Here is a 19,420-nt window from a genome sequence, read left to right on the forward strand (position 1 = left end):
GTAGTGGAAGCTAGGTTAAGAAGTGAGGTGATGAGTAGTGAGCAGCAGTATGGTTTCATGCTAAGAAAGAGCACCACAGATGCAATGTTTGCTCTGAGGATGTTGATGGAGGAGTTTAGAGAAGGCCAGAAGGAGTTGCATTGCATCTTTGTGGACCTGGAGAAAGCATATGACATGGTGCCTCCAGAGGAGTTGTGGTATTGTATGAGGAAGTCAGGAGTGGCAGAGAAGTATGTAAGAGTTGTACAGGATATGTACGAGGGAAGTGTGACAGTGGTGAGGTCTGCAGTAGGAGTGACGGATGCATTCAAATTGGAGGTGGGATTACATCAGGGATTGGCTCTGAGCCCTTTCTTGTTTGCAATGGTGATGGACAGGTTGACAGACGAGATTAGACAGGAGTCCCCGTGGACTATGATATTTGCTGATGACATTGTGATCTGTAGCGATAGTAGGGAGCAGGTTGAGGAGACCCTGGAGAGGTGGAGATATGCTCTAGAGAGAAGAGGAATGAAGGTCAGTAGGAACAAGACAGAATACATGTGTGTGAATGAGAGGGAGGTCAGTGGAATAGTGAGGATGCAGGGAGTAGAGTTGGCGAAGGTGGATGAGTTTAAATACCTGGGATTAACAGTACAGAGTAATGGGGATTATGGAAGAGAGATGAAAAAGAAAGTGCAGGCAGGGTGGAATGGGTGGAAAAGAGTGTCAGGAGTAATTTGTGACAGACGGGTATTAAAAAGAGTGCAAGGGAAGGTCTACAGGACGGTAGTGAGACCAGCTATGTTATATGTGTTGGAGACGGTGGCACTGACCAGAAAGCAGGAGACAGAGCTGGAGGTGGCAGAGTTAAAGATGCTAAGATTCACATTGGGTGTGATGAGGATGGACAGGATTAGAAATGAGTACATTAGAGCAGGGGTGTCGAACTCCAGGCCTGGAGGGCTGCAGTGGCTGCTGGTTTTCATTCTAACCCTTTTCCTAATTAGTGACCAGTTTTCACTGCTAATTAACCTCTTTTTCCCTTCATTTTAATAGCTCTGTTTTTAAGACTTCAGTTCTCTCGATTGATTCCTTTCTTCATTAAATGACAGCCAAACAGAAATGAGATGTGAAACGAGCCAACAGATGAGCAGATAAACTGGGGCAGCAAACTCCAACCGATTTCACTCCAATCACTCCGATTCTTGCTGTTATTTAAACTCGTTATTTAATTCCGTGGCTTGTTCCTGCTCTCATTCTGCCACAGCACCATCAAAATATTTTGGGGACCTGTGAGATCAGCCTTACTGAGACTTTCACTTTTCTTTACTTTTAGATATTTAGTAATGGGCACAGGTGAACTGGTCATGTAGCGGCTTGTTTTGTGGCTCACTATTATTTGGCTGCTAATTAAGGAAAAAAGAAACAACAAAGGGGTCAGAGTCAACTTAATTAAAATTAAGGCAAAAAAGTTAATTAGCAGCAAAAACTGTTCACTAATGAAGAAGATGGTTAGAATGAAAACCTGCAGCCACTGTGGCCCTCCAGGACCGGAGTACAACACCTGTGCATTAGAGGGTCAGCTCAAGTTGGACGGTTGGGAGACAAAGTCAGAGAGGTGAGATTGCGTTGGTTTGGACATGTGTAGAGGAGAGATGTTGGGTATATTGGGAGAAGGATGCTAAGGATAGAGCTGCCAGGGAAGAGGAAAAGAGGAAGGCCTAAGCAAAGGTTTATGGATGTGGTGAGAGAGGAAATGCAGGAGATGGGTGTAACAGAACATGATGCAGAGGACAGAAAGATATGGAAGAAGATGATCCACTGTGGCAACCCCTAACGGGAGCAGCCAATAGATGAAGAAGACTGTGTATGTATTGTCTATAATGTGTATATATTCTTTTTTTAAGTCTGAATCACAATCTGATTGCAGATTGCGATTCAGATTAAAAAAAAAAGAATGTAATACTTCGATTTTCACCCTGCCAAATAGTGCCCACAGTGCCCCTCCCTCAGATGAGGCCCATAGGGCGCAGCGGCCCATCCCGCTTTGGCAGATTTTCCATGCTAGAGAGGCGGTACACCCTCTTCCAGTGTCTGGTCCTGCAACATAAAAGCTGGAAAAGGGGGCAGAGACGCTGCCTTGACACCATCTCTAGGCATTGTCCGTCACTCCATATGGCCAATGTCTCCCCACTTGACCAGTACCCTGGCACTCATAACATCGCCCACAGAAGCAGATCCAGGCAGTCCCTGCCTAAAACACAGAAACAGGAACCGACAAGACCGACCTCCCCCCAGGGCCGAGTGCCGCTGGGCATGGGACTTATCTCCTGGATCCTGTGCTTCGGAGTAAGCTTCCTCCATATGGCCTCTTCCATAGCCATGCCAACCCAGGTGTCTTTGATGATGGCGCATCTCGGGGAGTTCGCTGCTCTCCGGTTTAGCCTATTCTCTTTTTCCCCCATTGGGTTGGAGACAGCGCTTCGATGAACCGTTGGCAGTTCCTCGGGTGAGTCGCCTTCACATGGTGTTGTGTGCGCATGGCCTTGTCGCGATATGTGTGTGGCCTGTCCTGCTGTGCCGGGCTGTCCACAAAATTATTTTTTAACAGGTCTTCCTGCCGATTTGTAATGGTGGTCACATATTTTTTTTTTATTGTTGTGTATGCTTTTAACTGTTTCTGTCACGTGCTTCCTTTAGAGATTATGTCCAGAGGAATTATTGACTGTGGGATAGGGGTCCAAACAGCGCCTCTGGGTCCTGGCTAAAATAACGTTGGTGTGACGTAAATCTTCCTTAAAAGGCAAGGAGGCATGTAGTTTAAAGGAGAGAGAAGAAAAAGGAAAGAAGCGAGGAAGGCGGAGGAAGAAGAAAGTTTGTTTAAAGAAGTAGCTGGGAAGGAGAACGGAATTGGGTAAACGAAGCGATTGATAAAGCACGGAAGGCTCCGGAATTACGGTTGGACGCAACGAAAAGGAGTGCGGGCTAATCGGAAAAGATCTTCGGAGTGCACGGCTTTCAGTTGTATTTGTGTTGAGGGCAGCGGCCATGGAAGGACGCTAACGCTCAGACTCCCGGGTGAGATGGATTTCAGCTTTTAAAGAAGAATCGTCGCCAAGCCGGTGAGATTGCTCCTTTTTAGAGGGGTGTTGTTAGATAGGTTATATCTCTGTTGCTTTTCCTGGCTTTCTTTCTGTATAGTATATAAGGGTAAAAGGGGTGGCCTATTACTTAGTGTTTATTTTTTGGATAAGGAGTAATTTAAATGAAGTTTTATTATTGGTGTGATTTATAATATATATTCTTTTTGTTAAACAATTGTTAGGTGATTATTTCTTTTTTTGGTATAAACAATTCCATCTGGGGGACATCAAAGTTGGGTCTAAGGTTCAGTCGGTTTTTGGACATTATAATAGTATTTTCCTATGAGTAGGAGTTTTTCTTGTGTGTCGGGCTCCTCATCCAACAATTAGGGGAGTTCGCTACAGATTAATGGCCAGGAAGTCCCTTCTGGGATGCCATCGTGGACATTAGCCCAGATACAAACAGTCAGACACAGGATGTCCCGAAAACACACACGTTTATTTTATAAAGTCCCGCACACAACACAGTGCCCCTGCACCAAACACCCTTTCAAAGTCTGGGCCTTTTTCTGGTCTTCTTCCACCACCTCTACTCCTCTCCTCCGAGCTTTGTATTCTCCCTCCCAACACCAGCTCTCTACTCGAGGGAGGTGGTCTCTTTTATAGTCACCCGGATGTGCTCCAGGTGCCCTATGAAGGTCTTCTGGTGGCACTTCCTGGTGTGGCGGAAGTGCTGCATGAGCACCTGGAGGCACTCCAGGTGTCCCTGGAATTCCTTCTGGCAGCATTTTCAGGTGTGGTGGAAGTGCTAACATCCAGGGCTCTCCAGTCCTCTGGGCACCTCCTGTGGTGGCCACAGGTCCCAATAAGGTTGACCTTCCATGCTCATTTCCTGTGGCCTCCATACAGACCAGGGCAGCTGAACTCTTGTGGCCAAGGAGAGGTGTAGTCCCTCTCGTGGTCCTTCCAGGCGTCCCGGCCGGGCATAACCCCAGGCCATCCGCCACACTAGTGACCGAGAGAAATACTTAACGGATTTAGATCAGGTTTTTTCTATAATTTGCTTGAACATTCCAGTTGATTTTGCAACTTCCCTCATCCCGCTATGAATCATAGTTCGCTTGCAGAAGCGATATATTCATGATAATCCGTCACAGAGGCTGTGGGCCAAGTGGGAGGGGGTAGTGTAACATCAGGAGTGCTGAGCTGGTTAGGGCCCTCCTCACTGTCCTGTTTCACTACTACATGGGCGTAGCCATGGGGGACGATTAGTGTATATGTATGTATATATATATATATATATATATATATATATATATATATATACACTGTATATATATTTATATATATACACTGTATATATATTTATATATATACATATATATATATATATATATATATATACTGTGTATATTGTTATGTGCACGTAGCCCCACCACTCTACACATCCTGCTTCAATAGCGCCTTCACAGCCCCATCGCACAGCAATGTGCCTGTTGGCCATAGAAGGCTCATTACTGCGGACCTCATAACCCCCGTTGTGCAACGCGTCCATCAGCCATAGAAAGCTCATCACAGCCATAACGAGTTCGCTCACAGCCATGCCGCGCAGAGTGCCTGTTGGCCGGGGACTGAACACTGACCCATGGGTTATTTTAATTCGGCAAATGACCTTGCCCACTTTCTCTTTGTCCCCTCTCCTCCAGGATGATCTGATCCCAGTCGTGGATTAACACCCACGGGACCAACCTAATGAGGAGGATTATCAGTATCTGAACTAAAGGAGGGAGCCTAATGAAGTCACTGCTTGTTTGCTGTGTTTGTGTGTCATGGTGTGGTAGCTCCAGCTTTAATAAATACGCTTGCTATTCTTGTTTGAAGTGTTTTTTAATTAAGCTGGTTGTTCTGAAGACTAAGACTCAGCCTTGTTTTTGAGGTGCAGGACAGTGACTCACATGTCACAATATATATAAAAATTGTGGTCGAGTGAGGGAACTCAAAAGTCCAAAATAAATGTTGGAATGCCAACCAGGTTGCCCCATTTAATAATGGTGCCAGTAAGGCAAATCAAACAATCTCACAAAGGCACAAACAAGAACAAAAAACAATAATTAGGCTGTAGGGCCTCCACACAACTGAAATGGTAGCTCTGAAGAGTGGTCAAGGTTTAGGTAAGAGGTACATCTGGCAGTCTACTGTTTTCCCAAATGAGATGCCACCTTCTTGGAGTGTCAGTCTCATAGTTCTTAGACTGAAAAGGGTGGAAATCAGTTGATCTCACTGGGAAACTTCAAAGAGAATACCATCATCAACAGTGCCCCCTTATTTTCTGGTATGGATTCTCATTCAAGACTATATATTTATATAGAGTACAATATATATGTGTGTGTACAGTGTGGTATTTAGACCCCTTCACCTTTTTTTACACTTTGCTATCTTGCAGCCTTATGCTAAACTTCTCAGACAACACTCAGTATCCCAGAATGGCAAAGCAAAAACAGCATTATGAATTTTTAGGTTATTAGACATAAAAAACTAAGATATCACACTGACACAATTATTCAGACCATTTGCCATGACACTTGAAGTTTGGCTCATGTACATCCAATCATTAAGATATTTCTACGCCTTCTTTGGCGTCCATGTTTGGTCAATTCAAGATTAGGAAAGGTACAGACTTGTATATAGAAGTTCCCACAGTTGAAAATGTGTATCAGAGAAAAAACTTAGCCAAGAGACTGAACAGTTTGGAGCATTGTAGGTTCCCAAGAGCACAATGGTCTCCATAATTCTTAAATGGAAGAAGTTTGGAACAACTGCAGTACAATGACGGGATACTCACATTCCCTCATCCTCTTCTGATGGCCACATTACTTCTCACTGTACAGTTTCAAAATCTTTCCTTTCTCTTTCAGAAAAGTGGAGAGCGTACTTGTGGGAATGCTCTGCAATTTCCACTTTCCTCTTGTCGCCCTTTTCGACGGCTCTGATGACGGTAACTTTTTCCGCGATTGACAACGTTTTAAGCTTACGCTTACCAGTTGCCATTTTCGGGGCACATACCATACGGGAGACTATGGAGAAGCACACAGACGTGAACACTATTCAAGGCTCCTCCCGACAAGAGACTGATAAAGGTTAAGGGAAAATGGGTTAAAAACGTCTTTCTTGAGACAATTTGGAAATTCCAGACGCCACTCGGTTGGTTATGACTCATGGACCACCAAAGGGACGCAGATTATTCCAGCCACTCTCTTTAGTTTTTGGACAATTTTGGTCTCAAAATAGACGTCCTACCCTCAGAGAGTCACTTAATCCCTTGTGGAATGCATTAAGATAAGACTTTGCGTCCCTTTTCTTGGTTTTCTGGACCACGTGTTCTGAAATGTAGCCTCAGAATAATAACCCAAACGCCATAGAAAATTCAACTAACGGAGGTTGGGAGCCGAAACGTTTTCGAGTTGAGGAGATCTAAATACATTGGTCTTATGGGAATTTGGCTGGGGACTAACGAGCAATTCAAAATAGGTTGGTTTTTGACTTTGGGAAGGTCGACTTAGCGAGGTCCGACTGTATTATTATTATTATTATTATTTCTGTTGCTGAGTACCCAGTTGCAGAGGAAGGAATGGGCTACATTCTTTCTCTTTTAGGTTTGTCCACGTGGAATTATCTGCATATGTGTCACATTCATTGTCTGAATATTTTTATAAAGCAAGCTGAAGCTGCAGAATTTTGGAAACCCTGGACAAATGAAGCTACATGAGATATTGAGTGCAGATTGATGGGCAGAGAGGCATGTATCTGTGTAAGATTAAATCTATAACACAATGAAGTGTGCAGAAAGAGAAGGGGTCCAAATACTTTCTGAATCCACTGCAGTTTAAACTAGATTGCTTTTGATAATATTTGAAGACCAGGATACATTACAATTTCATACATATGTTTTACTGTTGCAACTGAAGCAGGTTAAGTGACTTGATCAATGTCACAGTGATGGTCAGAACTGAACCAACAACCTTTTGGTTAGATGTCATACCGTCTCCGAGAAGTAGACTTATGCAATCACATAATTAGTTGGGGTACCAACTGCGCTTCCCTGTTTACTGAAAACACAAAAAAAGAAAGCCATGGGGTCCAGGAACACAAAAGAAAATTGGCTTTGGGTGGTCTTTACAAAATGGGTAGGTTCAGAGCTCTGAGGTGAGAATGTGATGCCTACATCCGGAAATTGCTTAACTTTATATGGTCTGCTCTGAAATGGGCGGAGCCTTCTTGGAGCATCATGGGTATGGCTGGGCCTCTTCCTTAGGTGGCTCAATTAGCTTCTTGTCATCTATGGGAGTCAAGGCTGGGTTGTTGTCAAAATCAGGGCCTGTTAAAGCCATCTGAGGTATTCCTTGTGTGATTTTGGGTTATACAAGAAATAAATTGTTGTTGGCTGTTAGATGCTGCAGGGAAAGAAGAAAATATTGTTAGCGTCAGTGCCCCCTCTCGTTCCGGCGTGGTACTGCTTACCTCTTCAGAGCTTGGAAGATAGTCCCTAAGCGTGCGTGCATGCATGACAACGTGTAATGTGTAGCTGTTGTGCCACAGTATATTAAGATTCTTAAGGTAAATTAAATTATGTGGACTCAGAACTGCTTGCTGTATGAGCAGTTTAAAAAGACAAAAAAAATAATTAATGAAAAAAAGTATCTTTTGAATATGTATTAATATTCATGGGTGTGGAGGCCCAAATTGTCACTGGGTTAATGTGAACACCACAGAGAAGGCACTGCAGTCCCAAGAAATGAATCTGAAAAGCTACACTAAAGTCCAGTGCAATACTTAAAGAAATATGTACAGGGAGTCCTAGGGTTACAACGTCTTGAGTTTACAACGCTCACTCCCATAAAAACTTTAAAAAATTGAGACGTGAGAAGGAATAAAGGTAAGGATTTTTTATACTCATTTTGCAGTCCTTACAGTACAGTGTACAGTACAGTATATTTATGTCCTTTTCCTTTTTCTGTGGCTTAGTTGTGTTTTTATGTTCTAGATTATGATTTTGCAAACGTGTTAGCATAGGTAAGTGACTTAGGATAGGGTGTGTTTCGACTTACACCAAAATTAAGGTTACATCACTGTTGTAGGAACAGAACTGTGTCGTAACCCGAGGACCCCGTGTATACATATTGTCGAAACTACCATAAAATATTTAGCCTACTCTTACAACTGTTATGTCTTAATGCTGTTGTTGAAAGCTTAAGCTGCAATCAAGGCTGAACCCCAGATTTACATGTATGCTGTCTGATTAAGGACTCATACCCACTTACAGTAAAGTCTTTTTTAGTGGTATCAGTTATGCATGACTGGCACAATCAATCCAAAAACAGCTTAATGATTAATGGAGAGTCAAGCACGCTTACAAGCAGATAGAACTGACAAAGACAGTTATAAATGCTTGCATGCAAGCAAGTAGAGGAACAGCAAGTAAGCATTTTTTGAAGGCCGTAAAAATACTGCACTGTAATTGGCAGATTTTTTATATTAAAAACAAGCTTAATTTGAAAAAAAAAAAACTCTGTTACCTTCATATACCAGCAAAAAAAAAACAGATTTTGTAGAGTAAAAATGTGCCCTTTAGACAATGGTTTGCATCCTACACTGTAATGCTAGACGTAATTAGCATCAGTAAGTAAACCGAATTAAGCCGTTTCATTCATGCAAATCAGTCAAGCGCTGGTTAAGCTGCAAATCTCTTGTACTGTGGGATTTACTAAACAATAAATACAGCAGAAAGGTCACAGTTTACTTTAGGACGCTAGGAGCTTCAGGAACGTTCATTTAACAGCAACAATAATTTAACTCAATTATGTGTCAATAATAAAAATGATGTATCCTGAAGGTTTAAATTCCTTCAAAATAGATAGAACTGAACAGCTGTGTCTACTTGATTGCTAAGCAGGCTGAAGCCCAATGGAAAACACTCAAGAAATGTCTCGAAGGGAGCTTAAATTTACACATTCTTTTAGGATTCATGGCATGCATTTTTATTTTTTTTCTCTTTTTGTCGAATATGCCATGACAATGAAGGACTATTAAAAATGCACTGCACTCTTCAGTGGTATTAATTTATATTACTTGTATGCAGAATGGACAAATCTTATAGTTTATGTCTACCTACATCAAATGATCCCTTTATTTAAATATACCATGCTGTAGCATCATATCAGTTGAGTTGTTGGATTGTTATCACTAAGTGTCCAGCATATTTACTGTCACCTCTGTCTTAATAAGAAAAAAGCAAAACTGTAAGTAGGGATGTGTCTGATTAGTGCCTTGAAGTGTCACTAAATCACCTGTCCCATAAGAGGATTTGTATAGTATGTTACCCGTGGGCGACTAGATCATTCATTCTACGTGTATCAAGGAGGATAATCTCAAATAAAGCTTTGTTATTGTAATAATGGTCGGCAATGCAATACTAATGTATGTGTAAAAGTGTTGTTTATGTGTTTATTTATGAAACATTAAAACCTGAAAAATAATACCAAGGTGTTCCTTGTGCTGCAGTGGTAATGTTGTTGCCTTATAGATGCAAGAATATTGAATTCAAATCTTTGCTTGGAGACTATTGGTGTTTGTGTTGTACTGTGTCCTTATAGATTTTTTGTTTAGGGGTCGCTAGATTCTCCAGCTTGCCCGCTACATCCAAAAGTCATACTGTTTAGGTTGATCTTGACTTTAACCTGAAACAGGATGAGTGTGCATACCCAGTAAATTGTTGCCGCTTGACACTTTCAGTGTACTAAGAAAGATCATAAAATGGATAGGTGGATAACATTTTTTTTTAATTGTAACATGGGAAACTAGGGTGGTATAGTGGAGCAGTAGTGAGTGCCAGGTTCAATTGTCAAGAATTATTTGAGTTAAGTTGTAACGGCCGACCCACTCACCAGGAACGGCAGCTACACCACCAAGACAGGTGGCGTGGCAAACTGAGGAAGGTTAGACCCAACAAGCCGTACGTCTTTCAAATAAACTTCCCCAATCGACGGTTAAATGATCAAACAGTTTGTAAAATAATAATGTGTATATATTGTCACACACGTGCGAGTTGGAGGCAGTCAAAGAACCTAAAGGTGAGTGAAATCTCGCGAGACAAGGGTTTATCACGTGGTACTTACCTGAATCTCTTTCTATACACAGAAAACCGGAAGACAAATAAAACATTTACAAATTCACAAATCCAAAATGGCCACGATGACGTCACTTCCGGTTTCCACCTGATGACGTCACTTCCGGTCCCCACTCGATTACTACAGTCTACTCCTGGTGACGTTGGTTCCATGGTCCCGCCTCCAATCGTCACTTCCTGCCAATCACTTCCTCCCATCATTCCATCTGCTATATAAACGCCATTTTGTAACAGCATTTCATTCATGTACTGAAAAGTCATTTTTGAATCATTCTTTTCATTGTTGTCTGGATGACAATATACAGGGATAAAACCCCAAATCTTTTTCTATTTGAAAGGACTCTTTATTCTATTACAATATATTAATAGTGATACAAAACAAAACAACAGAACTATACTTCACTCCCTCCAAAGCTCCCACATCACACCCAAAAGTGACCAGCAGAATATAATAATAAAAAGCTGCAGCAAAAAAAAAAACTAATATACAATACAAACTCTCCCTTGACCCCACACTGAACATGAAACAAATAAGACACATGGTAATATGAAATGCACATAAAAGTCCAGAAGATTAAATGGAGAATGAATAGTGATTATGAACCTTGTTCAGCTGGAAAATTGTCCTACGGCAATTATACACGGATGAAAATGATGGCTTGCTTCTCTCCCAAATGACAAAAAACAGTCTCACCATTCTTATCCTCAGTGTCTTGGCGTAATGTGGAACCCCGGGGTTTTTGCATTGTACTAGTGAAGTTGTCAAGTCTGGAGTTGAAAGCGGCAAGCAGGGGAAGGTGTAGGTGATTCGATCGTTGCTCTCTCTTAGCGCTGCAATGAAGTGCCAGTGTATTAGGCAGGATTTTTTTCCTTCTTTTCATCCTCCTGTTTGAATAGTAAATGACCTGGATGCAAATGATGGAATTGACATGACAAACTATCATGAAGGAACCACAGTTCCACGGTGTTATCCTTCCCCCTTTGTTTCCAGGGAAAAATATTTACACAGACACACAGACTATACAAACAGGACAACGCTATGAAAGACGTGACTCAGTACAGAACACATTTAAGATGACGTTAATCATGTAGCACCGCTACAAACTATAGAAGTTAGAAGCTCTATTGGCAGGTCTAATTTGTCCTGAATGTGGGTGTCTACATGAGTGTATGTCTTATAATGAATGGAAAATCGTATTAGGACTGGATTCTAATATATGCCCAAGCACATTGGCATAGGCTCAGTCCCCAGGAACCTTGTATTAGAATAATTGAATGAAGGAAGGAAAAACAGATTGAATATGATATCCATTACAACTTGTATTACTCCTGCTGATATGAAATTCCCATGGGTGGGTTGACGATGCACACATTAGCAGGTACTTTGCTGGTTTTGCTCCAAAACTGCTCATCAGGGTATATTGACTGGAATTAAGGCAAATAATTCAGTTTCCACAAAGTAAAAGAGTACAGTCTAGATTGGAGATGTTTTAAACTTTTCACTTGACAAATTTCAGGTAAATGGATGACACCTGAAAATCTTGTCATGCTGAATATAGGTTCAGTGCATTCAGGGAGAGATGAAATGCAAAGAAGGATTTAGAACATTTTTGCTTAGTTAGAATGTGCACCTTCTGAATCCCATGGGGATTGACCTTGAGCTTGCATGATAATGAATTACTACCATTTCTAGTGTTCTGAGAAACTGTGTGCTCAGCCAGTAAAAAGAATGTCAGATGTGTGAACATATTTGGTTTTGTGTAGAGAGGGGCTGCCTTTTTATTATACATTTTATTTTAAAGGGTCCTTTCAGTCAGTTTAGTTCAGTTGTCACTGTTATTGAAAAAAATGAGGTTGCAGATGCCTTTCTGACACATTTGTAAGGAGCTCAGCTCAGCTGAAAATTGCAGTCTGCTGTTGTTTACTTGCTGGACATTTGGAAATGATCTCTCTCTCTCTCTAAGACATCTTCTCCATTTCATTTTTCAGGATATATAATGTGTAACTAAGGAACTGGATCATCAATAAAATGTCATCTGGGATCGAATGAAGACTGCATCAACTCACCCAGATTGTATAAGATTTTGTTACACCTATAGTTGCTAGTATTGGTTAGTATTCACTTAATTAAGGCAAAAACTTAAACCAGTGTCTGTCCAATTATTGCTACTGAGACGAAGGTTGGATTGTCATTTCTGGTCTAGCTTCAGTCTCTTAAGTGCACAAAAGTACACTTTTTGAAGGCCTCTATCATTGGTAAACTGGGCTGAAGTAAATGATTGCAGCCTGTAATTAAAGGTTTCTTTGGTTGAATGTGTGCAGTATATGTGCAGTGAAATACTTAATATTTTAACCCACTGTAGAATATTAGCAATGAAATGGCAATGTGGAAGACATCAGTGTAGGTAATTTATAATGTCTACACTCTGAAAGTCAGGGTTTTATGTTATCGAGCTGCAGAGAAAAACAGATTTGTCATGGTTGTCATTGTCAAATCAACACCTTCATTCTTGGGATTTTGAGTTCTTCCACCAACTCAATATTAGACCAGTGACGTCAACCGTCCACCCTTTTCTAGTGATTAATATGAAAACAGCTTCATTTCTTTACACAACTTTTCACTGATAAAAAGTAGGATGGTGTTTACTAATGCTGAAGTAAAGCATCATCACCTTGCTACATGACTCTTTGATGCACTACATCTTAAGCATCGCCGATTCTGCTTTAGTTATTCAAATACAATAACATTTTTTAGTAGAATATATGAATTACTATCTATTAAGTGGAATTATTTTGGGCAGCTGGAAACTATGACCAAATCCCAGCAGAGTTATTGAGGAAAAAAGGTAATATGAACGGACAAACTGTGCAGCGGAATTGCACAGCCATAATAGAGGGTTCTGGCCTTGTGTATGATGCTGCTAAAATGGGTTCTGCTTCTGCAACCCTGAATTTTGACTTTGAACGTGGATTGGTGTATCTCAAAGATGATAAGTGAATGTGTGACCTGGACTGACATTTCACTCAGTGCTGGTTCCCATAAAAAGTGAATTAAACAGTTTTGGTAAAGAGGTGGATGGTAAATGGCATTTGGTTCTCAGAAGAGACTAACAGAAAATGAGTTAAAGAATTGTCAGAATGTATACATTCTCTACTGTCATGTATATTTTAGGGACACTAGTAGCAGGCAGCACATTCATGCTGAATGAGTCAATCCCAGGGAGCACACAGACAATGTTGTTAAATCATATCCATCTGTCTATCTTTTCTTCTAACTTGCTTATCCAGTTGAGATTTGCAGCAAGTTAGTTCTTTTTCTGGCAACATAGGAGATGCTGTTTAAAAATGACTTCCTACATGGTTTAGAATTCATTTCCAAGGAAATGATTATCAAGAAGATGAATAAGTATTTGTGTAAACTTCCTTCCTTTGATGTAGCATTTGGCAAAGGCGTTAATGAACAACGTGTCATGCCATGCAATCTCAGAGAGAGAAACTTATTCTGTTGTTCAGTATGTGGGATGCATCGCCCTTATTTCAGGTCATTAATGTACTTAATAAAGATTTGAACTTCACATCTGTTGTTCTCAGAGACAATTTTTATTCCTAAAACGTCTAGCCAAAAAACTGCTGAGAAGCTAATTGAATTTTAACTTCTATGTTCCAGAGGGGAAGGCACAAAAGGACCAAAAATGATACCTTTTCCTTTGTCCCTCTAATTATTTTTTATTTTATTTTCAAGCAACAGAAGTCAAGTACAAGGAACCTGTGAGAAAATGACAAACATAGACACGAAACAAAAAAAAAATGTGCTTGTAAACTAAGGAAGGGGTTACAGCCAGAAATCATTTTACTTAACAGGAGGGAAAGCACATTTAAAAATCTATTGTGGCATACTGAATAGAGAAGAAATGCCGGCATGCACCTGATACTAGCTGTTAGGGTTTAGCCACAGTTATGTCCCTGGCTGAAGTGAAGGTTTCTTTAATTTAATATTTTTGTTGTCAATTGAATTATATTTTGTTATTGATTTTGCTTTTTTTGTATAATTAGGGCATATTATGGTTTTTATTAATATTGTGTTTATTTACTGTATTATTTTGCCATTCTGTTTTACGGTAACAATGGATGTTTTAGTTTTAGATGTTAGCTCTGTTTCCTTAAAAAGGAGGCCAAAGAGGTGGGGCCACCTGATGATGCCCCTGGCTGTGGCTAAAAGGAGAAGCTTCACTTCTTACTGAAGCTTTGCCATTGCAATTGTTATTGATCTTATTTTGGTGATTTTTGCTCTTTTCTGTCAATTTTCTATATTTTGAGACCTGCTATCATTCAAGACTGTTATTGGATTGGGTTTTGTTCACCTTTAGGCCTAATAATCAAAACCTATTTTGTCCCCTTTTTCTTGCTTGACCCCTTTATTTATAAAGACTGGGGGCAGCAGGGATGGGTGCTGGTATTTAAGAGATGTTATATAGAAGAGTATGCAGGGCACGAGATTAAGATGGTTTGATCCTTGGTTATCATTGATAGAAAATCAGTTACTTGAGTGTTTTACTACAACTGTCTATTTTACATACCAATAAACAATAAAACGTACTAAAAAGTAAAAAAGTAAAATGTAAAAAAAAGTAAATAAAAAATTAAATTACATAAACACCTTGTCAAAAACAGTATTATGAATTACTTTATTCTTTAACTTACAATCTAGAAACATTTTTTTGCATTTCTGTTTGCATATTGTTTGGGATATTTTTCTCTTTCTCGTTTATTCTTTGTAAGAGCCAATCTTAGAAAGTTAAAGTTTTGAGTTAAACTCATATTAATGTTGCTTAATTTGAATAGAATATAAATTTCTTTCATAGTCATAACTTATGGTATAGTCTTTTACCTCTATAAGTTAGCAAGAGATAGAACCTTCTTACTGTGACTGAGAAACAGTGTGATAATAAGCTCAGTTTGTTTAGAACAGGTCCCAGTAAAGAGGGACTTGAAAAACCCATTTTAAGCTTAGAAACGGGATAAGCATACAGTGGTGTGAAAAACTATTTGCCCCCTTCCTGATTTCTTATTCTTTACATACACAAAATGTTTCTGATCATCAAACACATTTAACCATTAGTCAAATATAACACAAGTAAACACAAAATGCAGTTTTTAAATGATGGTTTTTATTATTTAGGGAGAAAAAAAATTCAAACCTACATTGCCCTGTGTGAAAAAGTAATTGCCCCCTGAACCTAATAACTGGTTGGGCCACCCTTAGCAGCAATAACTGCAATCAAGAGTTTGCGATAACTTGCAATGAGTCTTTTACAGCGCTCTGGAGGAATTTTGTCCCACTCATCTTTGCAGAATTGTTGTAATTCAGCTTTATTTGAGGATTTTCTAGCATGAACCGCCTTTTTAAGGTCATGCCATAGCATCTCAATTGGATTCAGGTCAGGACTTTGACTAGGCCACTCCAAAGTCTTCATTTTGTTTTTCTTCAGCCATTCAGAGGTGGATTTGCTGGTGTGTTTTGGGTCATTGTCCTGTTGCAGCACCCAAGATCGCTTCAGCTTGAGTTGTGAACAGATGGCGGACATTCTCCTTCAGGATTTTTTGGTAGACAGTAGAATTCATGGTTCCATCTATCACAGCAAGCCTTCCAGGTCCTGAAGCAGCAAAACAACCCCAGAGCATCACACTACCACCACCATATTTTACTGTTGGTATGATGTTCATTTTCTGAAATGCTGTGTTCCTTTTATGCCAGATGTAACGGGACATTTGCCTTCCAAAAAGTTTACTTTTGTCTCATCAGTCCACAAGGTATTTTCCCAAAAGTCTTGGCAATCATTGAGATGTTTCTTAGTAAAACTGAGACGAGCCCTAATGTTCTTTTTGCTTAACAGTGGTTTGCGTCTTGGAAATCTGCCATGCAGGCCGTTTTGCCCAGTCTCTTTCTTATGGTGGAGTCGTGAACACTGACCTTAATTGAGGCAAGTGAGGCCTGCAGTTCTTTAGACGTTGTCCTGGGGTCTTTTGTGACCTCTCGGATGAGTCGTCTCTGCGCTCTTGGGGTAATTTGGTCGGCCGGCCACTCCTGGGAAGGTTCACCACTGTTCCATGTTTTTGCCATTTGTGGATAATGGCTCTCACTGTGGTTCGCTGGAGTCCCAAAGCTTTAGAAATGGCTTTATAACCTTTACCAGACTGATAGATCTCAATTACTTCTGTTCTCATTTGTTCCTGAATTTCTTTGGATCTTGGCATGATGTCTAGCTTTTGAGGTGCTTTTGGTCTACTTCTCTGTGTCAGGCAGCTCCTATTTAAGTGATTTCTTGATTGAAACAGGTGTGGCAGTAATCAGGCCTGGGGGTGGCTACGGAAATTGAACTCAGGTGTGATACACCACAGTTATTTTTTAACAAGGGGGCAATTACTTTTTCACACAGGGCCATGTAGGTTTGGATTTTTTTCTCCCTAAATAATATAAACCATCATTTAAAAACTACATTTTGTGTTTATTTGTGTTATATTTGACTAATGGTTAAATGTGTTTGATGATCAGAAATCAGGAAGGGGGCAAATAGTTTTTCACACCACTGTACAGTTTTCTGACTGTTTAGAAAAGGTTCGGAAACATTTTGAAATGGTTCAGAAATGTTAAGTAAATAGTAACGATTTGAGATATAGCAAGGTTAATCTTAGAATTTAACTTTTCTTAACATTAAATTTCTCTTTTTTGCTCTTTTAATTTTCCTTTTTTTTGTGTAAACTGTTTTACTTTAAAACTTAACTAAACTTTTAAAAACGAAGATATTTTGTCTGTGGAATCATTTCTGCGCGTCAGGCTTTTGTTGAATCCCATTTTTGAGTTGAAGCTGCTGAACTTTGGTAATTTTGGGAAAACGCAGCTACATTCTTGATTTTCATTACAACTAGCTCGTTTTAGTTCATTTTCTTTTTTTCAACATTCATGATCAACTCTCATCACAGTTTTTCTATCGCAATCTAAAATTTGACATTCTTGAACAGATAATTTGCTTTTAGGCCTTGCCATTATAACCGACTGTATTGAAGGGCGAGTTAGCAGCAGAAAGTGTCATGGAGTGGGACGAAGAGAGGATGTGCACAACAGGATTAATGATTAGGCAAGTGGTGTAGAGGGGAATGGTCAAGGCTGAATAACGCATTAACACCTCATGATAAACAATATTATGAATTACTTTCTATTTTTTTGCACTTCTGTTCGCATATTTTTTAGGATATTTTTCTCTTTTTCGTTTATTGGATGATTCTCTTTGTCCTTGATTTTTATTATATGTAGCTCTATTTTGTTCATTTTCATTTTTTCGACATACATTATCAGCTCTTTGCATTCTTTTTCTATCGCGATCTAAAATTCGATGTTCCTGAATAGATAAATTTGTTTTTCTCCCTTGCTATTATAACCAACTGCGCTGAAGGGCAAGTTAGCACTGAGATTATCACGGGGTAGGACGGAGAAAGTATGTGCACAGTAGGAGTAATGACTGGGTGAACACTGTGGAGGGGAGTGGTCAAGGCTGAATAATGAGGACATGACAAAAAACTTTTTTAATATAATAGAAACTTTGTTCTGGTATTGTGGGCCCAAGGATCGATGGTCTTCCTATTGTCTCTCTTAATGTTCTCTTTGAATATTTTTGAACTTTAAAAGCTTGTATTTTGAGTTTTTTTGTAGCCTGAAACTTTTCTGTTGAGTTTGGGTTTAAGCTGCCTGGGGTGAGACCCTTTCCTACACCCAAACCCTAATCAGGAATAGTCTGGCTTTTTTGAGTGGTTCTGTGGGGGCCTAGATTAATTTTTATTCTTTTTTGTATTGGATATTCTAAAAAATACACAAGATAGGTCACCAACAAAGCCGTAACACAAATTAAGACAAGAGCTGTCAAAGCTCTGGATTGGCAGTTGTGTGCTGGCAGACTGCACAGACAAGTAAAAGATGGATCATTGCAACCAGCCATACTGACAAACATGGAAGAGAAGGTTCTGTTTTGGCTGAATGTCCAGAATATTACAAAGATAAGACAAAAGGAGCAACAGTATGCAATGGTTGATTGGTTGATGACTTAATCACATGGACAAAGAAAGACATCTACAAAGCTGCTACCAGTAATGGCCAGCACTGAATGGATGAAAAATCCTCTGCCACAGCTGCAAAAATAATTTAAAAAGTGCTACATATTTCCAGTCTCTGTGTATTACTAGTGTGTTGAGTTTACAACCATTGCTGCCTGGGTGGAATTCTTGAACCTGAAAGCATAAAATCCACTGGATTTGTTGAAAGCTTGGATAAAAGCATTTCTACCATACCCTAAGGTAGATTTCCAGTTCTGCTGTTTTGACATCCTTCTTCCATCACAGTTCTTTTATAACATTGGATCTCTGATATACAACAACAGTCAATGTACAATATGAGCTGTACAATATAGGTTTTTTCACATAATCCAACAGTTCCAGTATTTGAGTAGAGGGGTCATGAATCCCTAGGAATCCAACTCAATATTTACTATATTACACCTCCCTTTTTACTTGGCCTATTCCTCTATCTGAATTTTATTCAGTTTACTTAACTTTCCATTGCAACCTTCTCCTGGTGATATTCAGAATTAATTTACCTTAGCTTATCTTCCCATTCACTCAAATACATCTTTCTGTTCATGCACACTTGCCTTCCTTGATATTATTCTGTCATTCCTGCATGTATTGTGTGTCATTCCACTTTTTCAGTAAGGGCTCATTTATACTTCACGCTCAGAACGCGTACGCGTCCGCATCATGGCTGCCACGCGTTCCCAGCGTTCATTTCACACGTCCTCTGAGCAGGTCCTCAGAAATTAGCGCGCGCGCGCGCGAGTTGCAGTACCAGCAAAAAGTCGGGAGGCGCAGTGTGCTAAAAGTCGGAACGTGACGTCAGAGTCTCTGTTTACTATCTACATGTGATTTTGTGTTGAAATCACAATAAACAGGAGAAAAGTTTTGTTCACTTAAAATATAAACAACCCAAATACACAGCTTCATATATATATATATATATATATATATATATTTATATATATATATATATTTATATTATATATATATATATATATATATATATATATATATATATATGAAGCTGTGCCCAAACCCCAGTGCCTCCAGC

The sequence above is a fragment of the Polypterus senegalus genome, chromosome 18 (genome assembly GCF_016835505.1).
Source record: "Polypterus senegalus isolate Bchr_013 chromosome 18, ASM1683550v1, whole genome shotgun sequence".
NCBI lineage: Eukaryota > Metazoa > Chordata > Cladistia > Polypteriformes > Polypteridae > Polypterus > Polypterus senegalus.